This window comes from Lynx canadensis, chromosome C2 (assembly GCF_007474595.2).
Source record: "Lynx canadensis isolate LIC74 chromosome C2, mLynCan4.pri.v2, whole genome shotgun sequence".
In the NCBI taxonomy this organism is placed as follows: domain Eukaryota; kingdom Metazoa; phylum Chordata; class Mammalia; order Carnivora; family Felidae; genus Lynx; species Lynx canadensis.
The window spans coordinates 131959934-131986075 of record NC_044311.2 but is presented as its reverse complement, the minus strand read 5'-3'; the positions used below and the strand labels follow the sequence as shown (position 1 = coordinate 131986075).

The 26142-nt window shown below is 36.2% G+C and overlaps 1 pseudogene; it reads left to right on the top strand.

Annotated features, from left to right (window-relative positions):
* Window positions 1-16711, top strand: part of LOC115522929 — a 17932-nt pseudogene extending 1221 nt beyond the window's left edge.
* Window positions 16712-26142: the final 9431 nt, after the last annotated feature.

Below are 26142 nucleotides of genomic sequence, written 5' to 3'. Positions count from 1 at the left end.
GTGAAAAATTGTCTTATTGCTGGAATACAATTTGTTTCTATACTCAGGTGTTTGATTTTGTCCAAGAGATGAAGGAAGTGCACATAATACTATTTTCCAGAAAAGGGGAAAAATTATGTGTGCTGAAATTTTATATAAAAGTCATACATGATGTTAAGAATGAAGGACAATATAATACAATTGCCGCTCTTCCACAATACTTCTCAATTCGTATTTTGAACAGGAATATTGTGCTTAAGTCATTGTCTGGTACATGATAAAATAGAATGTGCACAATTTATATGCACAGGCTTTGCAAAGAATTATGGAAGACATAGGTGCTTAGCTTTTCCTTTAGGACAATAAAAAATGGTGTGTAAATCTTTGATTTTGTAAGACAGTTTTGATGCATGGGCAATTATAATCAAGGCTTGATAGCAGACAAAAATTTCATATCAAGAGTTGGAAACACAAAAGGACAGTCTTTGAAGCGGAGAGTTCAAATAACTTTTACAAAGGGAAGAGGCTCTAAAGGGAGAAGAGAAATGTAGAAAAAGTCTGGATAAAGGTAAATGAAGTGAGACTGAAGGTAATCAAAGATAAAAACAAGTCAAGGATTAATGAGAATATCCCAAAGGGAAACCATATTTTTCCAGATAATTAAGGGAAGGACACCCCACATACATGAAGTTGAAAGCAACAAGTTAACAATGAGAAATGGATTAGTGTAGAAATACTTTTGTTATTGTGGTAGGAAGAACTTCGAGTTGCCCACAAGACTCCCACTCCCTCGTGTACACTTGTATAATACTTCCTCAGAGGTTGGGTAGAACCTGTGAATATGATGAGATGGTTGCTCTGTTGGTTAAGTTATCAGCCTACGAGCGTCAATGAGATCTCCATGTAAAGTTAGTAGAGGGAGAAAGAAGTCAATACTAAATGAACACACTTGACCAGAAGACGTAAGGAAAAGGTGACTAGAATTACCACTGCAAGGAGATAGTGTTTTACCTAGCAATGATCCCCACCAGCTGACATGAGGATGTGACTATTCATTCATCTTTTGATTCAACTCATCCTCTCAAAACTTCTATTTAATGCCCACGTTGAGTAGAGCATGGGCTAAGTGTGTGGGATAAAAAACACGGCCGCAGACGTCATGTTCCAGATAGTCTAATAAACAGAATGCTGAGGTAATGTCCAGTGGTCTTGTGAATGTGACAGAATGCTACAAAAATATTGATATTTATCACACACTCAAGCACTTAAACATGTTACTGTGAAAGGCATTATCATGGAAAACAAAAATAGTTTTTGTCCCCCCATAGCTTCATGGTGACATTGTCTTAAGGTACCTCCATATGTCAATGCTTGTGTGCAATTATGACTGTTAGTTTCACTTATCTTTTTTGGTATACATTTCCTTTATTATTTCCCATGGTAGTTGACACCAGAAAGACCATATACCTTTTGAAATGCTAATATTTGATAATAAGATCCAAGACATAATCCTTGTCCACAAAAGCCCTTTATTCCTCCAAAGTAAATAGCAAACTGCACTATAATGGCTTTCACTTTAAGCAAGATATACTACTAATAACAGTACTACGTTGAGAAAAACTATTTCAAATAAATGTCAAGTGTAAATTGAATGTGATCATGGAAAACTCCAATTATTATAAGGAAAATGATCTTAAATGACTATGTGAATATTTTCCATGAAGATCCTTAGCAAATATTTAAAATAAAACATAATACAATATATATTTCTCAAAATGGAAAGAACTTTTTTAAAAACTTCCTGCCAGGGGTAGCAAATGGAAGAGCACAGAGGCACATAGAACACACATACAAACAAATATGATCTCCCCCTCTCTCTCTGCCCTTTCCCTGCTCATGCTCTGTCTCTCTCTCTCTCAAAAATAAGTAAACATCAAAGAACTTCTTTAAAAAAAAAAAAAAGAAAAAACAGAAGGCAGAAGAGTGGTTTCCAGGTGCTGATGAGGAGATGTGGTCAAAGGGTAAAACTTTCAGTTATAGCATGAATACATTTTAGAGATCTAATGTACAGCACGGTAAGTATAAATATCAATGCATTGTAGAGTTAAAATTTGCTAGGAGAGTAGATCTTAAGTGTTCTTACCATACATACACACACACCGGTAACCAAAGGAGGTGATGGATATGTTAATTAGCTTGGTGTTAGTTAGTAATCATTACACAAGGCATACTCACATCAAAACACCACATTATACACCTTAAATATATACAACTTTAAATTTGTCATTCCTCAATAAAGCTGGAGAAAAATAAAAATAAGTTTTAGAAAGAACCCAATATAGTGGTCTTTCTTTCTCAAGTTGGACCCCAAACTTTCTATTTGGATTTGGAAATCCTCCCTAAGTCATTCTACTTCTTTTTCTTCTCCTTTTCATATACTTAGAAACAGATTTGTTATGCTACATTCTTTATAACACAGTGTTGGAACACCACCTAAAATAGGAATGATATGTTCTACCTTAATACCTGCCATAACAATACCAGCCATAATAATGGCTAGTTTTTTTTTTTTTTTTTACAAATTTTTACTGTGCCAGAATTACTAAACCAAAATTCTTTTACTTACTTTTTCTTTTTCATAAAAAAAAAAAAGTGTGCAAAGGACTAGAACGATAGTGAGGATGAGATCTAGTGAAAAGCTTGCAGATGCAGATATTTTCTGAGAAAACCCCAATTTACAACTTTTTAAAAGCAATATAGGAAATTTCTTTATTTTTTTAAATGTTTACTTTTGTTGTTGTTTTGAGAGAGAGAGGGAGAGAAAGAGACTGCACAAGTGGGGGAAGGGCAGAAAGAAAGGAAGAGAGAAAAATCCCAGGTAGGCTCTATGCTGTGGAGCCTGAGGCAGGGCTTGATCTCAGGAACTAGTGAGATCATGACCTGAGCAGAAATCAAGAGTTGGATCCTTAACTGACTGAGCCACCCAGATGCTTCCCCCCAATTTATGGCTTTTAATGGCAAGTTCCTAAGAATGTGCCTCTTATAATTATGCTTCCAATCAACCAGTGGTGAGTGATCTTAAATAAAGAGCAATAGTAGCAAATAAAATGCACTGTTCACTAACTACTGAACTAGTCCTATGACTTAATCTCCTTAAAATCTTCACTCCAGCACAGTGAAATACATTCTATTGTATTGAGTTGAATAGTCTCCCCAATATTCATGTACCTCTGGTACCTGTGAATTTGAAATAGGGTATTTGCAGATGTAATCAAGTTTAGGTGAGGTTATACTGGATTAGGTCCTAAACTCAATATGACAGGTGTGCTTATAAAAAAAGGAGAGAAACTTAGAGACTGACACACACATGGAGAATGCCATGAGACCATGGGAGGCAGAGATTGTAGTGATGCATCTACAATATAAAGAACACCAGGGATTGTTGGCAAAATCGTCAGAAACCAGAAGAAAGTCATGGTTTCCCTAGAACCTCCAGAAGGAACCGATGCTGCTGATTCTTTGATTTCTTACTTCTAGCCACCAGATGTGAGAGAATACATTTCTGTTGTGCTAAGCCACCCAATTTGTGGTAATTTGTTATGGTAGCCCTAGGAATCTAATACATTATTATTATTATTATTATTATTATTATTATTATTATATAGATGAGGAAGTGAGACTTACAGAAGTTCAATATTGTTCAAATAAATGGAAAAACAGAATTAAATAAAAAAATCTGACACCAGAGCATAGGCTCCTGATCACTATGTATACTGTCTCTAAGGTAATCTTTAATTGTGTGCTCATTATACAACAGGCATCCACTCTATAAGTGTTTTGTGTAGTATAATCATTGTTTAGGTTAGCTGTTTTATAACATTTCTTGCGAATTATCCATATTACCCCATTAGTGCATGAAACTAGGTTCATTGTCATGTTCTCTCTCCCCATTCTGGACACTTGTGGGGATGCCCTTCCTTCCAGCACTTTGTTTGGCTCTCCTCCATTTGGAGACAGCATGGGTATGAACTCAATTAGAAAGATTTTCCTGACGAATTCCTAACCAAAGTCTAGTTTAGCATTCCTTCTATGTATCAGTACAATACCTATATCTCAATGACATAAAAAAATCTACTGTAATTTGCTTTTCTCAATTTCCCAAGACTTTAAGAATGGGGGACTGTGCTTCCTCATTTCTACTCTCAGTAACCCACACAGTCTTTAGCATTGAGCAAGCACTCCTAAGTGTCATGTATCACTTAAAGAAAAGAATTACTAAGTGGAATATTAAAGTTAAATAAAACAGAAGTCTTGAATTACACAGAAAATATAGATGGTTACAGATTAATTTAAAATTTGAAAATATACAGAAAAATACAAATTCAAATACAAGAAGAAACTGGATTCTGGAGAGTGGACAGCATTTTTGAGTCATTTCATACTGTCATTAATAGACCTGAGATTTATTTTAATGAATGAATAATGTAACACTCCACTTAAGTGATTTTCTTATTTAGAGTGTTTGTTCCTTTCTCATGGGGTAAGTATATTTTTGTCATCCAGAGTATTCTTATGTTTGAGTTTTTTATGGGTTGAATTGTGTCCCTCAAAATGTTATGTTCATGTCATAACCACTGATACCTGTGAATATGAACTTATTTGGCAGTAGGGTCAATGAAGAGGTAATTAGTTAAGATTAGGTAATACAGGAGCATCTGGATAGCTCAGTAAGTTCAGCATCCAACTTCGGCTCAGGTCATGATCTTGTGGTTCATGAGCTCGAGTCTCGCATTGGGCTGTGGGCTGACAGGTCAGAGCCTGGAGCCTGCTTCAGATTCTGTCTCTCTCTCTCTCTCTCTCTCTCTCTCTCTCTCTCTCTCTCAGAGATAAATAAACACTAAAAAAAAGATTAGGTAATACAGAAGTAGGGTGGGTCCTTAACTCAGTATGACTAGTGTCCTTATAAGAAGAAAAGACACATAGACACAGACACCCAGAGGAATGACAGCCATGCAAAGACTCAAATTCACAACGGGAACACCACGGGACAATGGAGACAGAGACTGAAGGGATTTCCTCCAAACTGAGGGTACCAAGGCTTGCTAGAAACTACCAGAAGCCAACTGAAAGGCATGGAAAAAGAGTTCAACGGAAGCATGGCTTGCTGACACCTTCATTTTGGACTTCTGGCCTCCAGAACTTTGAGAAAATAAATTTCCATTGTTCAAGGCCACCCAGATTTGTAGTACTTTCTTATGGAAGCCCTAGCAAATTAACACAAGTGTCTTTATCTTGAAATGTACTCACAATGAATTATATTATGGGTTCCCCACTTTCTAAAGCACCTGCTTTGGGTTCACGGACTTTTAAAATTTTAACTTCTTAAATGTTTACAATCATTACAATTTTTTGGAATCTAAAACAAATCGCAATAACAAAAACTTGATATCTTAACACATTATATATGTTCTAATAATAACGTCGTTGTTGTTAAAACTTGAAGATAGGTATAAAATTTATTGAAATGGAACATAGATCTCTCAGGAAAAAGACACTGATGGCAAACAGACTTGCACTTTCATCTGGCCAGCCCCCAGCCCTTTCACCACAGCATTCCCCACACATGAAACAGATTACATTTCAAATTTATAGCCTTTAGAAGAAATCTGAAATGCTCAATTGTGGGAACGAAAGGCCCGTTATAGTTCTGATGTATCTAGTCCATACTTCATAACACCCATGTGAAACATAATGTATGGAATGCTGATGAGGTTTTAGGGTTAAAATCTCAAGACACCCAAAAACGTGATTAATATTAGCCTTTTGGAGCAAAGGTCTAAAATAGAAAACATTTTATTTTATTAATAAAACTAGCGGGACGTAAAACTGAGGAGATATGCAGGTATAACCCATAACCTTCAGTAGTCCTCTCAGAGCATAAGGTACCTCCAATCTCACAAATAATATCACTGTAATTAAATGTAACAAAAGCAGAGATCAAGAATGTGCACGGCCACTAGGGACATTAGCCAAAGTGCCAAGTATGCTATTTGTCTTGGGAAACTTCTCACCTCTTGGTAAACTCTCTTAATCAGACCTCAGGCATCCAGTGCCCTCATGCTGCCCTTTGGCTGTCCTAGGCTCCCCTGGCCCATTGAATGCCAATGTCCCCTCCTCCTTGGAGCAGTAGCCCTGTGTTTTAAAATCAAACTTCCTGTCAGAAAACTCCAGTTTCCTCAGGCTGCTGCTTTTGGCAGGCTCTAAGAACAATCCTAATTTGATAATCTGATTAAATTAATTCAAAGTAAGTTGTGAATGGCTAATAGCCTAAATTTTTGAGAAGCTGAGTTCTTGACAATCTAATTTGTCGAATATGCAAAGGACTTGAACTGGAAACTTTCTTAGTGTCTTTCCTTTGTACTCAAATTTCCTCCATTGCTTGCCTGCTTGCCTTCCTTGCTTCCTTCCTTTTTTCTTTTCTTATCCATCCATCCATTCCTTTCCTTCTTTTCCTACCTTCATTTCCATTTTCTCTCTTTCTTTTCTCTCTCCTTTTCTCTCCCCCACATCTCATTTCTCTCTCTCTCTCATTACCGAGTCAGTAATGTGACACTTGCTTTTTGCATGTTAACTATCCATAAATTAAATTCCAGACAGGAATAAAACCAAGGCAAATGCTTGCTGTCTTTCCCAAGGTAAATGCAACTTCCTCATTCACCAATATTGGCAGTATCTATACTCAGTATTTTCCTCTGCTGGTGACTTTTTAAATCTGTAATGAGACGAAGAAATTATTTAACTAATACTCAGGGTTATATTTTCTACTACTATAATAATCCGTCACCTATTTAAAATGTAAATAGTGCACTTGGAAGTACAATGAGCCATTTCTATTACTATTATTATTATTATTATTATTATTATTCAAATACTTAACCCATCACAGCTACTATTGATCAGAATGTCTTTCCCAGAAATATTAGGTATCTTTTATCAGTAATTATTGATATTTGCATCAGGCCATCAATGCAAAACACATGTATGTCATATATTTATTATGATTAATTTTCCTTTAAAATAATCATTAATAAGGAATACCATGGTTTATATTTTTCTATAAACAGTCAAAATAGTTTATATTTATTTCATTGTTTTCTGTGCCAGATGCTATTCTAAATACTTTGCATACAACGATTCATTTAATCCTCAAAAAATATTACGGGTTGGATATTTTTTTTTAAGTTTATTTATTTTTCAAGAGGGGGGAGGAGGGGAAGAGAGAGAGGGAGAGAGCATCACAAGAGTGAGATCATGACCTGAGCTGAAACCAAGGATTGGATGCTTAGACAACTGAGACACCCATGTGCCACTGGCTTGGGCATTTTTATATACTTACTTTCAACAGATGTAGAAGATGAAGGCTTGATGTATTTAAGGCGTGGACTTTCCCAGGATCATACAATAAATAGGTACGTCATATTTAAAAATCACTGCATGAATACATAAAAGAGTAAGCACTATCTACTCCTCCAGGAATATGCATGTTCCTTTTTTTAAAAAAAGTAAGTTATATAGGAATATTGATTCTGTTTTAAGAATGGATGGAAGGTAGAAGGTGAGGGACTGATAAGAGGGAGTTAGGCTGATATTGAAGGACTGTCTCATGTGGCAAACCAAACAATTTCTGAGAGTATCTTATATTAACCTGGAGGACGGCTAGTGAATGAGATCCTACAACTGGGAAGAGCAGTAAGAAGTATTGTTACTTCCAGATCACTTCCTTTAAGGGGTGGTCCAGAATAGTGGTAGGGCCATTCAAGCCAGGCTTTGGCAAGTTTATGAATGACATCTCTGGTGGTGAAATGGCGAACAGAATAGATAAAGACACATGAGAAGTAATGTCTGCAGGTGTCTAACCAGTTGGTGAAAGAGAAAATCAGTCACCCTAATTGCTATAAAATAGGAAGAGAAAAATACAACTTAGATTCTTATCAGAATACGGCTGTATGTAATCTAATAATATAGCCCCAACCCAATATTATTTCATTTGTTTCTATTGAATAAATTGGGACTTTCCAAGACACATTGCTAAGCAGAATACTATTAGCAGGCCAGACAAGAGACATTTAAACAATTGTTCAATAAATATCATCGCTGACTGTTTAAAATTATATAAGTAATACCTTCTTGAGGTTAAAAAAATCTAGTAACACAGAAGCATATAAAGCGGAAAATAAAGAGGACTTTCTGTCTCTTCTCTGTCATTCTATTCCCCTGATATAACTAGTAACCCGTGTGTTTTCAAGACATTTTACTGCATGAACAAATATATACTCTTTTGTCTTCATGTAAAATAAATGGACTAAAATTATAATTCTATATATATGTACATAAGGCTATAATGTAAGATTGATATTTTTTTCTATCAGAAAAGAAATCTTTTTTTTTTTTTAATTTTTTTTTTTTCAACGTTTATTTTTGGGACAGAGAGAGACAGAGCATGAACAGGGGAGGAGCAGAGAGAGAGGGAGACACAGAATCGGAAACAGGCTCCAGGCTCTGAGCCATCAGCCCAGAGCCCGACGCGGGGCTCGAACTCACGGACCGCGAGATCGTGACCTGGCTGAAGTCGGACGCTTAACCGACTGCGCCACCCAGGCGCCCCTATCAGAAAAGAAATCTTATCATACACGTGCTATTACTTAATTTATCTCATTTTCCCCCAAAAAATACATCATGGAAAACTTTTTAAGCCAGAACATACAGTCCTACCACAGTCTTTTTTAAAAAATTACAGAATATTCCATAATATGGAATCTTATAAATCATTAAACTATTCCATAACATTTTATCATTTTCTCAAGCTAGATTTTCACACAATTATATATATATTGCCATGTGTATTTAGAGACCTAAGTTCCAAGTCATTACCAATGCAAGCTTTTAATCATAGAAATGCTGTCTGTTTTTCTCTATTATCTGGAATAAATAAGATACTAGGGATTTTTTGGAAAAGTCACTTTATCCCATTCCTTCTCATACATTTCACACTAAATATATTGGGGGGCAAGAAAGTGGATGTGAAGCCAATTGGCTGAGTTTAATATACCCTGTAGACCATAGTTAAGTATGTAAAAATTTAATAAACTCAAATTTCCAGTTACTCTGGCCAAAAGTTTATGTTCAAGAAATATTAACTGACCATCTTAAAAGTAAATCCTAAATGTTGGGATAGGTAGTTAGGCAAAGTATCCCTCTAATGATTCTAAGGAAAACTCACTGAAGGAGTCAGTGCAGATGGGGTCATCCATGCAGCAGCAGCTATATTTTCTTTTCCTTTTTGCTTATCCCCCCTTGGCACTAAAGACACCCTTGTGTACAGAGAAATTTTGCAGCTGGGCAGAAGAGACAAGCATCTGGCTAAGAAACAACACTATAACTCAGCGCAACTGTTGGCTTTCTACATTGATCTTATTAAATTTCAACTTGTTCTTCTGGAAAAGAGATTCACTAAGAGAAGAAAAAATATTACACAATTATTTCTGGTGTAATGGCTTAAGCTAATAGGCTTCACATAGCATCTAGGTGGGAAACACATTCACCATCAAATGGGGACATGGCCGGCATGGGAAGTCTTCTTGGGGTCATCAAAAACCAAGATAACCTCCCCTCTCTTCCCACCAAAAAATTACCAGGATATCTGGACTACTCCTTTATATCTGGCATATTTAGCAAAAAGGATAAAATTAATAGTCAGTTAGTATAGACACAGGTTGAGAATCTTTGTTAACAGAGTTCAGTGAAAGCAAAATAGTTTGCTGGAATACCAAAGAACCGATATTTTCATTAGTGTAAATGGAAACGTCTACACTTCTACTAATGTCCATATTATTAGGGATAAGGATACTGTCCAGAAAGCAGAACAAATAATTTCCCAAGCCTCAAGCTAAGGTAAAGAAAAATTATGACTAGGTCAAAGTTGGTTTTTCTATTTATAAATGCAAACAAAAACAAACAAATAAAGCAAATAAACAAAAACAAAACCCTGGAGGGAATAGAGATCAATATTCATATAACAGATATCAATATCAGCAGAATATTTAAATAGTATAAATATTATAATATAATTATAAATAATATAAAAAACTATGGCCATCATAGACACACACCACTTTCTCAGGCACTGGACGGGGTAGGATGGGGTTGGGCAGAGTACAAAGCCAGTAGCATGCCTATACTCATATTCCAGAAATGACTCTGGAACTCTCTTCTCTTATCTTTCCTATGCTCTTTCAACCCTCTATCAACCCATTCTCTGAGAAGCCCTTGAGAGGGTCTTCTGGATAGGATGAGAAGAGAAAAGAAGTTGTCTGCAAGATGCTTCTAGTTCCACTGTAGACAACATAGCAAGAAAAGAACAATCCAAGGCACTAGCAATTCTTATAAACTAAATAAAGCTAGCTTGCTTTTGTAAATCAATCAAAAGCCCTTTAATCATCAAGATATATTTATATAACTGTTGCATGCATCAAAACCACAATGAGGTACCACCTCACACCTGCCAGAATGGCTAAAATGAACAACTCAGAAAACAACAGATATTGGAGAGGATGTGGACAAAGGGGAACACTTTTGCACCGCTGGTTGGAATGCAAAACGGTGCAGCCACTATGGAGAACAGTATGGAGGTTCCTCAAAAAATTAAAAATAGAGCTACCCTATGACCCAGCAATTGCAAAATGCTGATTCGAAGGGGCACATGCACCCCAATGTTTATAGCAGCACTATCAGGAATAGCCAAATTATGGAAAGAGCCCAAATGTCCATCGACTGCTGAATGGATAAAGAAGAAGTGGTATATACATACATATATATACACACACACAAAATGGAATAACACTACTTGGTGATCAAAAAGAATGAAATGTTGCCATTTGCAATAATGCAGATGGAACTAGAGTACATTATGCTAAAGAAGTAAGTCAGAGAAAGGGAAATATATGATTTCACTCATATGTGGAATTTAAGAAACAAAACAGATGAACATAGGGGAAGGCAAGAAAAAATAAGATAAGAACAGAGAGGAAGCAAACCATATAGAGAACAAACTGAGGGTTGCTGGAGAGGAGGTGGGTGGGGGAATGGGCTAAATAGGAGATGGGCATTTAAGGAGGGCACTTGTTGGGGTGAGCACTGGGTGTTATCTGTAAGTGATGAATCACTGGGTTCTACTTCTGAAACCAATATTACACTGTATGTTAACTAACTTGAATTTAAATTTAAAAAATTAGCAATAAAAAATATATGTTGAATAGTTTGAATACCCTAAAAAAATAACCAAATTTTAAGAAATTATAAAGTCTTTGCCTGCTACTTTATAAATCAGTATTATCATCCTAAATATCACTTAAAAAATTCCATGGTTGTAGGAGCACGAACATGTGTGTCCTAGTCATGCAAGCAATCTTGAATTCTCCCTGATTAAAAATCAAAGTTAAAATCACCTGCCACAGGGTATAGCCAAGTGTCTTTTATACCAAGTTTATCAAAAGAAGTTTATAGTAGTAAACAAAGTTCAATTCAAATATGGTTATGCATCACAACTGCTTGCAATAGTGACAACCGCAATTATGCATTTGTTTACATTTTACTTATTTATTTTTATTTTTTAATGTTTTTGATTAATTTTTGAGAGAGAGAGAGAGAGAGAGAGAGAGCGCACGCATGAGTGGGGGAGGGGCAGAGAGAGAAGGAGACACAGAATCCAAAGACAGGCTCCAGGCTCTGAGCTGTCAGCACAGAGCCCGACATGGGGCTCGAACTCACGGACTGTGAGATCATGACCTGAGCTGAAGTCAGACGCTTAACTGACTGAGCCACCCAGGTGCCCCGCATTTGTTTACATTTTAAATTGTAGTAGAATTTAATTGGAGAATTGACATATAATATTATACTAGTTTTAGGTGTACAACTTAGTGATTTGACAATTATATACATTATGAAACATGACGATAAATGTAGTTACCATCTGTCACCATATACCGTTATTCTATTACCTCTGACTATATTCCTTATGCTGTACTTTTCAGCCACGATGCTTACTTATTTTAACTTTGTGCCTCTTAATTCCCCTCATCTGTTTTGTCTTTTTCACCCCCTGCCACTACCCTCTCTGGCAACCACTGGTTTGTTCTCTATGAGTTTGTTTCTCTTTCTGTCGTTATTCGTTTCATTTTTTAGACTACACATATAAGTGAAATCACATGGTATTAGTCTTCCTCTGTCTGACTTATTTCACTTAACATAATAGCTTCTAAGTCTATCCATGTTGTTGTGAATGGCAAGATTTCATTCATTTTTATGGCTGAGTAATATTCCATTGTGTATATATACCATATCTTCTTTATCCATTTACCAATGGGCATTTAGGTGTCTTTCATATCTTTACCACTATTAAATAATACAGAAATAAATATAGGGATGCATATATCTTTTTGAATTAGTGTTTTCATTCTTCAGGTAAGCACCCAGAAGTAGAATTAACTGGATCTGTATGTTACTTCTATTTTTAGTTTTTTAAGGAACCTCCATACTGCTTGCAAGTTACATAAAGAACTCATACAAATCTACACCAAGCAAACATGTCTGATTATAAATGCACAGAGGATCTGAAAAGACATTTTTCCAAAGAAATACAGATGGTCAACCGACACACAAAGAGATGCTCAACATCACTAATCATCAGTAAAATGAAAATCAAACCACAACAAAATAGCACCTCACACCAGTCAGAATAGCTAGTATCAAAAAGACAAGAAATAACCAGTGTTGGCAAGGATGGGGAAAAGGGAACCCTCATGAACTACTGGTGGGAATATAAGTTGGTGCAGCCACTCTGGAAAACAGTAGAGAGATTCCACAAAAACTAAAAAAATAAAATAAAATTTAAAAAAGTATGCATTTTATATGTGCGCAACTTACAAATGATAACTACACAATAGAATTAGAAAATTGGCCGCACTGGTCTATTTGCAAGTCACTTACCATTTTGTATATCTCATTCTCTTCTCTATTTAAATCTTGACATCGAGAATTTTCTTTATCTCAGAAGCAGCAACAAGCTCCTGAAAATTATTTTTATATTATAAAAGATTGCATTTATACATATACATATATATATATATATATTTCCCCCAGAAAATGGTCAATTTTTTGAAACTACCTTTCATATTTATTAAGAGATATAGGCTCAAAAACAATCAGCAAATTAGTAGATTATGTCTATGAACACTTGATTTTTATTGAATGTTGTCAAGACATCAAATGTGCGGGTTCACCTTTGAAAAGTGCTAAATTTGCATTTATTCTTTTGTCCCTAGGCTAACAGCTGAGTGTTGTTTTTTAAAGCACCCATTTGAGGTGCTAAGAGGTCCTAATTAGATGAATTAAACAAACACAACATTAAGTTTCAGAAATGAAGTGTCAGAACAGATACCTTTTGATCTGCAGATAACTAAGGGAGCAACAGTAAATTGCAAATAATGTGATTGCATTTCCTGCCTCAACATATTGGGTTTGATAAAAAGTTTTACTTTAGTAACTGCCCAAGATATTGCTCTGAGTAATTGAGAGGGAATAGATTATATTTTAGGGACTGCCAGCTGCTTTCATTCTCATTTTTCCTGCCCATGTCAGGAAGGAAGGAAGGAAGGAAGGAAGGAAGGAAGGAAGGAAGAAAGGAAGGAAGGAAGAAGGAAATAGAAAGGCTTCTGTGTTACAGCGTAGCATTGTTATCCTTAAGAGGAGTATGTTGTTTGTAGGGCCACTAAACAAAGTAAAATAGAACAAATAAACATAACAACAACAGCAAACCAGGGGTGATGCATTTTAAGTCAGTTCAATCAACCAATATGTAAGTAGGTACTGGGTTCGTTTTCGAGGGCCACCAAGATCACTTGAGGGATTTACAATCCAATGAGGAAAGGAATACAGATATTTCTACAACTAATGATAACACATGAGACAATGAAATTAATTATAAACATGAGCATCTTCTAATTATCTTTGAGGTGGTCCGGGTAAGCATCGCTGAGATAAATTTCAACTGTACCAAAATGAAAACTCAGCACATAACACATGGGAAAAGAGAAGAAGAACAATCCAGATTAAGAGAATAACGTGGGTTAGGACAAAGTGTGATGGGAGAATCTAATTCGAGATTTCACCCCAGCCCAAGTCCAGGAGTTAGGGTAGGAGAAAGAAGAAGTTCAAGTTCAAGGGTGAATTAATGATTTTAGCTTGATGGCTAACTGAGTTTGAAGTCTATGGGAAATTCAGATCTAAAGCTCAGGGTGGGTATCCAAATTAGAGGTAAAGATGGAATCATCCAGACAAAGATGGTAACTGAAGCTCTGGGAGCCCTTGGGCTAGCCCAGAGCTTATGCATCAGTATTGTTAGAGAGTAAACCCACGGAATGCCTATAGTTAAACACAAGTTAGAGAAGATGAGAATAATAAAAAAAAAAACCTCCTTGGAAGCAGCAAGACAACCAAGAAAGAGTGTACCTCAGATACTGTAAGAGGGTAAGCATTTCACGAAAGAAGAGAGTGGCCAACATTGTCGAACAATGCACACTAGCAGCAGACTCAGCTATGAGAAAGTCATTTGCACTCTTGGAAGGGGCAGGTTCAGTGACACGGTGGGGTGAGAAACCAGACTGCAGACTGACTTGGGTAAACTGGTCAATCAAGTCATGAGTGAAGAAGTTAGCAAAAAAGCAGGATGGGAAGTTTTTCCAGTGGAAAAGCATATTAGAAAATGGAGAACAGGAAGGCAAATACATCCAAAACAAAACAAAACAAAACAAAAAACCTCTAACAATATCATTATGAAGTACTATATTTTAACTGGTTTCTGTGTGCTATTCATTGAAGAGGTGCCTCAGTAAAAGCCTGAGATTTTCCAGGCAGAGCAATGAGTAGATCACTTCAAACAATTAAATTTTGGCATCTTGAGTTGTGTGATACCGCCTAACTACTAATTTTTAAGGAAAAATATGTGATGTGTGTAATTAAAAAAAAGTTTCATATTTAAAAATGTTTTTTGATAAAAGATGCATATTCATATCCATAGAGACTTACGAAGCTCTGGAACACGATCTCAGTATAAGTCTTTCAAAGGACTAATACAGGACAAAACATCTGCAAAGAAGAAAAATAAGACTTTCTGCCTTTTTTTAAAAGTCAAATTTAAAAGTTGAATCTTAAAAGTCAATTGAGCCTGGGTGGCTTAGTCAGTTGAGCGTCGGATTTCAGCTCAGGTCATGATCTTGCGGTTCATGGGTTCAAGCCCGCATTGGGCTCTGTGCTGACAGTGCAGAGTCCGCTTCAGATCTTTGGTCTCCCTCTCTCTTTGCCCCTCCCTCCCTCTCTCTCTCTCTCTCTTAAAAATAAACTTAAAAAAAGTCAAAAAGATCCACTCTTATACCACATGGAAACTAAGGCTATCGTTCACCAAATATTTGAAGAAATAAATGTTTCCCATCCAAATAATTATCACAAATATTCCTAGATCATGAATATATTTCTCAAAAGATATAATTACTGCTTTCACATCAGATGACCTGAAATTGACATTCTACAAAATAATTGGCTCATGCTGTTTATAAGTGTCAAGGTCATGACGGACAAAGGAAAAGTGAGGAGATGTCAGATGAGAGGAGACTAAGGTGACTTGAGAATTGGATCCTGGACCAAGAAAAGGGACCTTAATGAGAAAACCAGGGAGACTTGACCAGGTCTATACTATAGAGTAGTTAATAGAATTGACTCAGTGTTAACTTCCTGGTTTCAATAATTATATCCTGGTTATGCAAAATGGTAATATTTAGGGAAGCTGCTGAAAACTATAAGAGAATTTCTACAGTATTTTTCAAACTCTTTTGCAAGTCTGAAATTATTTAAAGTCAAAAGTTAAAAAAGAAAGATTTCTAACTATGAAAAGAGTGAAGAACCATGTCTGGAGAGAATACAAAACACAAATTTGACTATGTAGTTATATGTATCTTATCGCTTTAAATTTTTTAAAAAAATTTCAACCAGCTGAAAAGTTGCTAGAACCAAGTGACAATAAGAAAAACATACTAAAGCTGGGTCGCGGATGTGGGGAGAAAGCAACTGTGGGGAGAGCGTGTCTCGACCAAGCACTTGGATTCAGCTCCTGTATTTCCAACGTGGAAGAAACTTACATGGATTCCCTGGACCCTGAAAAGCTATAATAATGTCCCTATGATAAAAACCACTAGATCAGGGCCCACAGATTTCCCTATCATCTTACCAGGAACAGAAAGAATCATCCTGATGTCGCAAACAAATTGGCTACTTGTCTCCCTCCACCAGGTTCCTTGACCCAAAATCATTCATCATATTTCAAGCTGTGACAATATAAGTTGTATTGAGCAGGATGTTGTCAACAAAACCAGAAACCTCGAACAAGGGACTCTAGCTGGGAGCACGTGGCAGTAGCCTCCTTGTGATGAAGACTAGGATAAAGATCTATGGGAACAGACCAGCATCCCATTTGCCTGGGACACAGTCAACTACTGTGGCAACAACAGCTCTGAAAGCAAGCAACATAGTTATGGAACATTAGAGTAACCTGGCTTCAGGCATGCATGTTCCCAAGTCTCTGCTGTATGTTCTGCCATGGAAAGACAACGGAAATGCACAGTAACTGAATATCTACCTCCTCAAATGCCAGATCCTAGAAGACTCATGCTTCTTCCTGCTACCAATGAGTTCTTCATTTTTTTTCCTCCTAATCTAATTATAGAAAGATAAACCGTCTATGACTTTAAAACTGAAGAGAGAGAGAGAGAGAGAGAGAGAGAGAGAGAGAGAGAGAGAGAAATATACTAAAAATGCTTTGGTCCTACAGAAAGAAATTTCTTGTTTACATGTGAAGTACTCTGTGTATATTTCAGTAAGTAAACTAATAAACAGAAACTCAGAATGTAATTTTCAATCTGGTTTCTATGTGACTTTATAAAGTGAAGATGATGATAAAGGCCAATTTTGAAGTTGCCATGCCATTCAATTTTGAGTATCTACTCTATGCAAGACACTATCATAAGCAAAACATGGTCTTTGATTATGAAAAGAGCCTCATAATGTTGGTAGACTATTATACATGTTTCCCAACAGCAGTATTTCATAGACTGTTATAACAAAGAGGCAAGCCAAGTCCTGTTAGGACATAAGGATTACCTTGCAGTGGCCTGGGCTATCCACCATGAAGAAAATGAGTCAGGGTCATTTGAAGGCAGTAGAAGATTCTGATGAACCAGTGATGGAGGCATAAAGGAAAAAAGCATTTTGGGAAGAGAAAAAGCCTAAGCAGAGTCACGAGATACAGAAGTACATACAGGGTTGTTTTCATTATCTAATTCAAATAAGAGGGGAAGAGCTCCCGGAGTGAAATTTCATTGAGTGATAGGGAGTGAACAAGATAGTCTGGAGCTTAATGAGCCTTGGGACTCCCAGAAAATTATGCTTTGTAAGTAAATACTAGCCCCTGTCATGTTCAGGACCAGTACTCTTAAATACTGCTCAATACCTTTCTGTCCCTGAATTCAGAGTATTTTCATAGTACCAAAAGTATGAAATATACATTTTAGTTGTCTACTCCAAAATGGTACTAGAAAATTCCAAAGAATCTAGATCTTCAAATATGTTCCAGGTGCACTGTTTTGCAAGTAAGCAATTACAATTCACTGTCCACTTCTAAAAGGTCAATAATTCAGATTGCTCTACACGATCCTAGACCCAACATCAAGCTGCCCACTGAAGTTTTACAAACCTGAAACCTTCTTTGCTAACTGGATAGGAATTTCATTCTAGCAGCAAATGCTAAAGTATTCTAGCAGCACTTTCCTCTATAAAACAGTAGTTTCAGAACATGTTAATATTGGTGTGATGTAAAAAAGTATCTCTTCAGTAAATAAGTTTGGTAAACCTGGATGAAGGAAGGTTAATCAGATATCTTTGCTGTAGGAGTTATCAGAACCTTGATAACGCTAATGAGAAATACAGTACTCAATGAGGAGGGAGATAATACCAATTGTTAAACCCATAGGAGTCTAGTGATACAAGTGTTGCAGAGAACTGCACATTTGAAAACTGCACCAGATGCATTTCTGCTTCCTCTTATTTTAAGTCTATCACACATTAAATGGAATGGCTTAAACAAAAGTCTGTAAGGAAATAGAGGATTTCTCCAAAACAATTTGATTTCTGCATGCCTGTAGTTATTGTAATATCACCTTCTTCAATCAATTCTATTGGAAAATTTTCTCTCCTTGAGAAAACATCTCTGGTTTTAAAGTGGAAATTAGTCGGGGGAGGGTGGAAATCATGAACATATATGCCCTCTTCTGCTAACTTCTCTGAGGGGAAGGTTAATTTGTTAATAGGAAACCTGAATTTTATTAATCTTATAACATGGTTAAATCATTGGCAATGAGCGTGTAAATGATGATGTAGACACTAAGATAGAATAGAAAATTCTACCGCAATAGAAAATCAAAGAAGCTAGATACACTTCCAAAAATTAATGTGTAAGAAGGGAGTAGCAGTTTGAAAATCTCTGTGTACTTCACAGATCTCTAGGTCCTGCTACAAGCCAGAAACAACATGGTACATCCATAAAATATGGCTATGTTATGTCATGGCTTGGAATTGGTTTGTATTTACAGGCATTTGGATCTAAAAGAGAGTAGCAATTTCTATGCAGATCTTATGATGGTTCTGTAGCTTGAAAAGTGAAAGCGTATGTAAATACCCAACACTAGGGTCTGGATCAGCAGAAAGGAAGACACGTTATTACTCTGTCAAACTTCATTTCACAATGCCAACGTGTAGTCGTCTGGGTGCTTCACAGAGATGCTCTTATTTTGTGGTTGTAGTAGGGACTGAGGCAAAAGCTACTTATCTTCTAAAATTTTAAAATTTTTTTAATGTTTATTTTTATTTTTGAGAGACAAAGAGAGACAGCATGAGTGGGAGAGGGACAGAGAGGGAGAGAGACCCAGAATATGAAGCAGGCTCCAGGCTCTGAGCTGTCAGCACAGAGCCTGACGAGGGGCTCGAACTCACAAGCCATGAGATCATGACTTGAGCTGATGTCGGACGCTCAACCGACTGAACCACTCAGGTATCCCCCTTTTTTTTGATGGGTGGCAGAGGGGGCAGAGGGACAGAGGGAGACTCTCAAACAGGCTCCATGCTTAGCATAGAACCTGACACAGGGCTCAATCCCATCACCTTGGGATCATAACCTGAGCCAAAATCAAGAGTCGGGCTCTCAACTGACTGAGGCACCCAGGCGCCTCTGCTATTATATTTCTTTTCTTTTCTTTTTATTTTTTTTAATGTTTATTTACTTCTGAGACAGAGAGAGACAGAGCATGAGTGGGGGAGGGGCAGAGAGAGAGGGAGACACAGAATCTGAAGCAGGCTCCAGGCTCCGAGCTGTCAGCACAGAGCCTGACGTGGGGCTCGAACTCACAAACTGTGAGATCATGACCTGAGCCAAAGTCGGTCGTTCAACCAACTGAGCCACCCAGGCACCCCTATTATATATCTTAATCATACTATGTTAGCTAAGGATTTTTGGCACTTTCATCAGGCTATTTACATAATCATAATTATTTTTGGTTCACAGCACTCTCAATTAAATATTAACATTATCCCTTCTCATGTATATGATCAGAATTGCCAAACATATGCGAAACATTATATACGCTTCAAAAAAGGCATGAGGTGTGTTTTAATACAACTTGTTTGTTTGTTTTAGGAGTTTATCAGTTGTAAAACAAACAAACAAACAAAAACCCCAAAAGACAAAAAAAAAAAAAAAAGAAAAAAGAAAACACCACACAAACAAAACAAAACAAAGAAACAAAAATACCAGCCCTTTGCTAATAGATTTCTATAATCAGGTACTCCCACACAAACAGTAATTTACTTAGTTGGGATAGTTCCATCACTCCAGAAAGTGAAATGTTTTCAGAATATCTTAGTGTTGAGGCAAATTTAATTGTTTTTCCTAATGACAAGTGAAGTTTGATCATCTCACCCCAACTCTCCAGGTTGCTATTACATTTTTTTCCACCATTTTGGTTCATCTTCACTTTCAACTATACCAAGCAAACTCACACACAAGAAATATTTGCCACAGTCTCTAGAAAAAGCTTTCAGTAGAAGTTTTATGGTTGGAATGAAATAGCATTTTGTTTTAAAATACTGGAATTTTTAGATATAAGACGACATTACCTAGAATATAGAAATAAGATGTTTGCTAAAGCAAAGTTAGTCCTTCTTTCTCCTTAAGCAATGAATGTTTGCTTCTTGCCCCCTCCTTCCCTACCTTGAAAGCTAAGTGCAAGCCTTGTGTGAACAGCCACTTGTAGTAAAGAAAATAGCCTTCTGTTTCTCTTCCCTGGAATGTTCTCCCAGATACCCATGGCTAGCCCCTCACACTTTCCAGATTTTTTCTCAAGAGTTACCTCCTCAGTGAAGCCCTCACTGGCTAACCTATCTACAATTTTTATCCTCCTCCTAACATTTCTTTCTCCCCCCCACCCAGTGTTTTTTTTTTTCTTTTAGTTTTTATTTAAATTACAGTTAGTTAACATACAGTGTTAAGATTAGTTTCAGGTATAGGGGCTCCTGGGTGGCTCAGTCAGTTAAGGGTCCGACTTCGGCTCAGGTCATGATCTCACAGTTCGTTGGTTCAAGCCCTGCATCAGGCTATGTGCTGACAGCTCAGAACCTGGAGCCTGCTTCCGATTCCACCTCTCCCTCTCTCTCTGCCCCTCCCCTGCTTGCAGTCTGCCTCTCTCTCTCTGTAGAAGAATAAATAAACATTAAAATAATGTTTTTAAAGATTAGTTTCAGGTGTAAAATACAGTGATTCAACACTTCCATACAACATCCAGTGCTCATCATAAGTGCACATCTTAATCCCCATCACCTGTTTTACTCATCCCCCTACCACCTTTGGTAGCCATCAGTTTGTTCTCTATGGTTTGGAGTCTGTTTCTTGGTTTGCCTTTCTCTCTCGTTCTCTTTCCCTTTTGCTCATTCATTTTGTTTTTAATTCCACGTATGAATGGAATTATACAGTATTTGTCTTTCTCTGACTTATTTCGCTTAGGAAAATATTCTTTACCTCTATCCACATCATTGCAAGTGGCAAGAGTAATATTCCATTGTGTGTGTGTGTGTGTGTGTGTGTGTGTGTGTGTGTGTATCACTACTTCTTTATCCATTCATTAATCAATGGCTTTTGGGCTGTTTCCATAGTTTGGCTATTGTAGATAATGCTGCTATAAACATTAAGGTGCATTTATCCCTTTGAATTAGTGTTTTTTGTATATTTTGGGTAAATACCTAGCAGTGCAATTGTTGGATCATATGGCAGTTCTATGTTTAACTTTTTGAGGAACCTCCATACTGTTTTCCAGAGTGGCTGCACTGTTTCCCACCAACAGTGCAAAAATGTTCCCCTTTCTCCACATCCTTGTCAGCACCTGTTGTTTCTTGTGTTGTTGATTTTAGCCATTCTGACAGATGTGAGGTGATATCTCATTGTAGTTTCGATTTGTGTTTCTCTGATAATGAGTGATATTGAGCATGTTTTCATGCGTCTGTTGACCATCTATATGGCTTCTTTGGAAAAATGTCTATTCATGTCTTCTGCCCATTTTAATTGGATTATTCATTTTGGGGGTGTTGAGTTTTAGAAATTCTTTACATATTTTGGATACTGACCCTTTATCAGATACGTCATTTGCAAATATCTTTTCCCATTCCATCGATTGACTTTTAGTCTTGTTGATTGTTTCCTTCACTGTGCAGAAGCTTTTTGTTTTGATGAAGTCCCAATAGTTTATATTTGCTTCTGTTTCCATTGCCTCCAGAGACATATCTACAAAGAGGTTACTGCCTATGTTCTCTTCTAGGAATTTAATGGTTTTATGTCATACATTTAAGTATTTAATCCATTTTGAATTTATTTTTGTATATGGTGTAAAAAAGTGTTCCTGTTTCATTCTTTTGTATGACGCTGCCCAGTTTTCCCAATACCATTTGTTGAAGAGACTGTCTTTTTCCCATTGGATATTCTTCCCTGCTGTGTCAAAAACTAATTGACCATATAGTTGCAGGTTCATTTCTGGGTTTTCTATTCTGTCCTATTGATCTTTATGTCTATTTTTGTGCCAGTTCCATACTGTTTTGATTATTACATATTTGTAATATAACTTGAAATCTGGTGTTGTGATGCCTACAGCCTTTTCTAGGTTGCTTTGGCTATTTGGGGTCTGTTGTGGTTCCATAAAAATTTTAGAATTGTTGTACTTCTGTGAAAAATGCTATTGGTATTTTGATAGGGATTGCATTAAATGTATGGATTGCTTTGAGTAATATACATATTTTAACAATGTCTGTTCTTTGATCCAAGAGCATGGAATGTCTTTTCATTTTTTTGTGTCGTCCTCAGTTTTTTCTTCATTGTTTTATAGTTTTCAGAGTACAGGTCTTTCACCTCTTTGGATATGTTTATTCCTAGGTATTTTATTGTTTGGGTGCAATTTAAATGGAATTTAATCCCTTCAATTCTCTTTCTGCTGCTTCACTACTGGTATATAGAAATACAACAAATTTCTGTTGACTTTATATCCTGTGACTTTACTGAATTTGTATTAATTCTAGCAATTTTTTTGGTGGAGTCTTTCAGGTTTTTCTATGTAGAGTATCATGTTATCTGCAAATAGTGAAAGTTTTACTTCTTTCTTGTCAATCTGGATGCCTTTTCTTTTTGTTGTCTGATTGCTGAGGATAGACTCTTCCTAACATTTCTATACCCCCATTTTCCCGCTTTATTTTTTCTCTTTATTATTTTCATTACTTAACACACAGTTATAGTCTACCTACTCATTGTTTATTACTCACTTCCATCACTAAGATGTAGACTCCACAATGACAGAGAATTTGTCTTTTTGTTTTATTATGCATTGCCAGGACCCAGGACAGTATCTGACATAAAACAGATGCTCAATAAATTGAATAAATGAGTCTCCACCATCATATGAAATCTCCTCTATGTACACAGGTAAGCTGTGTTAAACAAAACTGTCTTCTCAAAACCCTTTATCAGTTCAATGACAAGGATCAAAAGCTGACAAAACAGATGATACAACATTAGGCAATCAATAAAATGTTATAATGTGATGAACAAATGTTTATGTCACATGAAAAAAACTTAAAAACAATTTAAAAAACAGTAAAAAAAAAGACGGATATTGGATGGAAATATTAACAGTCTATATCTTATCTATACTTCCCTAAATTTTACAAAACAGACTCTTTTTTTTCCCAACCTTACCTCTCTATAAGCCTCCACGGACACACTCAAGTTGGTTTGGTCTAGTCATTTCATCGTTTATCCAGATTACATATTAATTTGCTATCATGTTATGGCTCTTCTCTTTCCAACTTAGTTGTAAACTCTCAGAAGGCAAGATTATGTTTTAAACAACAGTGATCCTACCACACCTCACTCAGTAATAAATGTATGGCCAACTCTTATTACATATGTGTATACTGACTGGCTGGTTGATTCACACCCGGGATTGTGTATCGTATCTGCAGATACAGCATAGCCTCTGCCATCTTAAGGTCAGTTGGCTCTTTAGAGTAACACTACGGTAACAAGCAAAAAAATTTAGCATAGCAGGCATTATTCTACATTCACACGAAATTTTAGGGTATCATGAACAGCTCTAATTTAAAGGGCATGAACACATAGCAGCACTCTCAACAATAGCCAAATTATGGAAAGAGCCTAAATGTCCATCAACTGATGAATGGATAAAGAAATTGTGGTATATATACACAATGGAATACTATGTGGCAATGAGAAAAAATGAAATATGGCCTTTTGTAGCAACGTGGATGGAACTGGAGAGTGTAATGCTAAGTGAAATAAGCCATACAGAGAAAGACAGATACCATATGGTTTCACTCTTATGTGGATCCTGAGAAACTTAACAGGAACCCATGGGGGAGGGGAAGGAAAAAAAAAAAAAAGAGGTTAGAGTGTGAGAGAGCCAAAGTATAAGAGAATGTTAAAAACTGAGAACAAACTGAGGGTTGATGGGGGGTGGGAGGGAGGGGAGGGTGGGTGATGGGTATTGAGGAGGGCACCTTTTGGGATGAGCACTGGGTGTTGTATGGAAACCAATTTGTCAATAAATTTCACATATAAAAAAAAAAAGAAATCATAAAAAAAATAAAATAAATAAAGGGCATGAACAGCTCCATGTAAAGGGCACCTGGGTGGGTTAGTCAGTTAAGCTTCCACTGTTGATTCTGGCTCAGGTCGTGATCTCACTGTTCAGGAGACTGGCCTGCATCAGGCTCTGCAATGGCAGTGCGGAGTCTGCTTCGGATTCTCTTTTTCTAGCTCTCTCTCTGCCCCTCCCCACATGCTCTCTCTCTCCCTCTCAAAATAAATAAATAAATATTAAAAAAAAGTTAAGAGTTACATTTACACAAGTGATACATATCTACAAGATGAAATGCACTCTCCTTTGAAATAATTTTCAAAGATATTTACATTTTTTTATATATCACATGTAAAAAATTAGGAAAAATGATAGTCTACATTATTAATATTTGTTCAAGGCCACAATGTATTTAATCAGAACCTCAGTGTCCAACATTTTGATTATTTCTAATTTTTTTATTATAATTAGGCCTGTAAAAAAATGGACTTTAAGCTAAATTTCTGTGTGATTGCCATGTTATAAAAAAAGAAATTCAGATATTTTTACTTAATAAACCTTTAAAAAAGATTATCAGTAATACCATTTCAATCCATATTCTGAGGCTTGCTCAAAATTTGGAATTAAAATTTATAGATTAAAGATTATACTTGTTCAAGGGATTTTCATGATAGTGCCAAATGTGTGTATGTGTGTTTTTTTCATTTATAACTTTTTGTGTGTGTGTGAGCTCCTTTCATTTCCAGGCGGGGACTTTCAGAAGACCAATGAGTCAGCACTTGGGATGTCTGTGGTACAGTTGAAACATGTGATTATATTAGAATCCTAAGGGCATTTTGATTTTTTATTGGGAATAAACATTCCTGCAGTGATTAAAGTACATGAAATATGATGCATTTTTCCACTAAGTGATAAGTAAACATTACCAGAGACATAAGCTTTTTCTTATGACAGAATTTGTGGTGAAGTTTAATCCTCAAATGGTGAGAACATATAGTTTCTTGAAATAATAATATTTAATGTAGTTGTCTCAGAATGGCCTTATAATGATCATAAAATGGCTGCCTTTTTTTCCCTTTCATACCAAAAGGTCTCTGTCGATTAAGTTCAAAATCTGAAGGGATTAACTTCTAAAAATCAACTCCTTAGAAAAAAGGTTTTGAGAAAAATCTGAATATTGTCCCAAAGCACAATATTCTGACAGCCAAAGAGAGAACCCAAGCTAAAACGGCAAGGGTATTTACCAGTAGCAAGAATTTCATACCAAAGTATAACAGAGCAAGTAACATAAAGGTTACTTTTAAGCCATGACTAATTTAAGAATAAGAGTTATGACAATTTAAAATATGTAAACCATCTTGAATGTTATTCAAGCAATAAGGGCCAAGCATGTAGACATTTTAAGATTTTCAGATGCTCAGCACTTTTATTGGTGTGTTTAAAATGTTCTCTTTTTAATTAAGGAACTCAGTTTTAAAAGCTACTAGTAGAATGAGTGGAGCTATATTAAGTTTTACAACATTTAAAAATGTAATAGCCATACATATAATTTCTTTAATGCAATATTAATTTTATATTTTTAATAGATCATATTAAGATCAACTTTCAACATAAAAAAAATCAAGTCAAACAACAAAAATGTTAGTGTATCTAAAAAAGGCTTATTGAGAAACTGAGCAAGGAAAAATAAATTTCACATTAGTAGAATTCCTTGGGATTCTACTTGAAAAGTCAATAACTAAAACATAGAAAGAAAGAAGGAAAGAAGGAAGGAAGGGAAGAAGGAAGAAAAGGAAAAAAGAAAATAAGAGAAAAA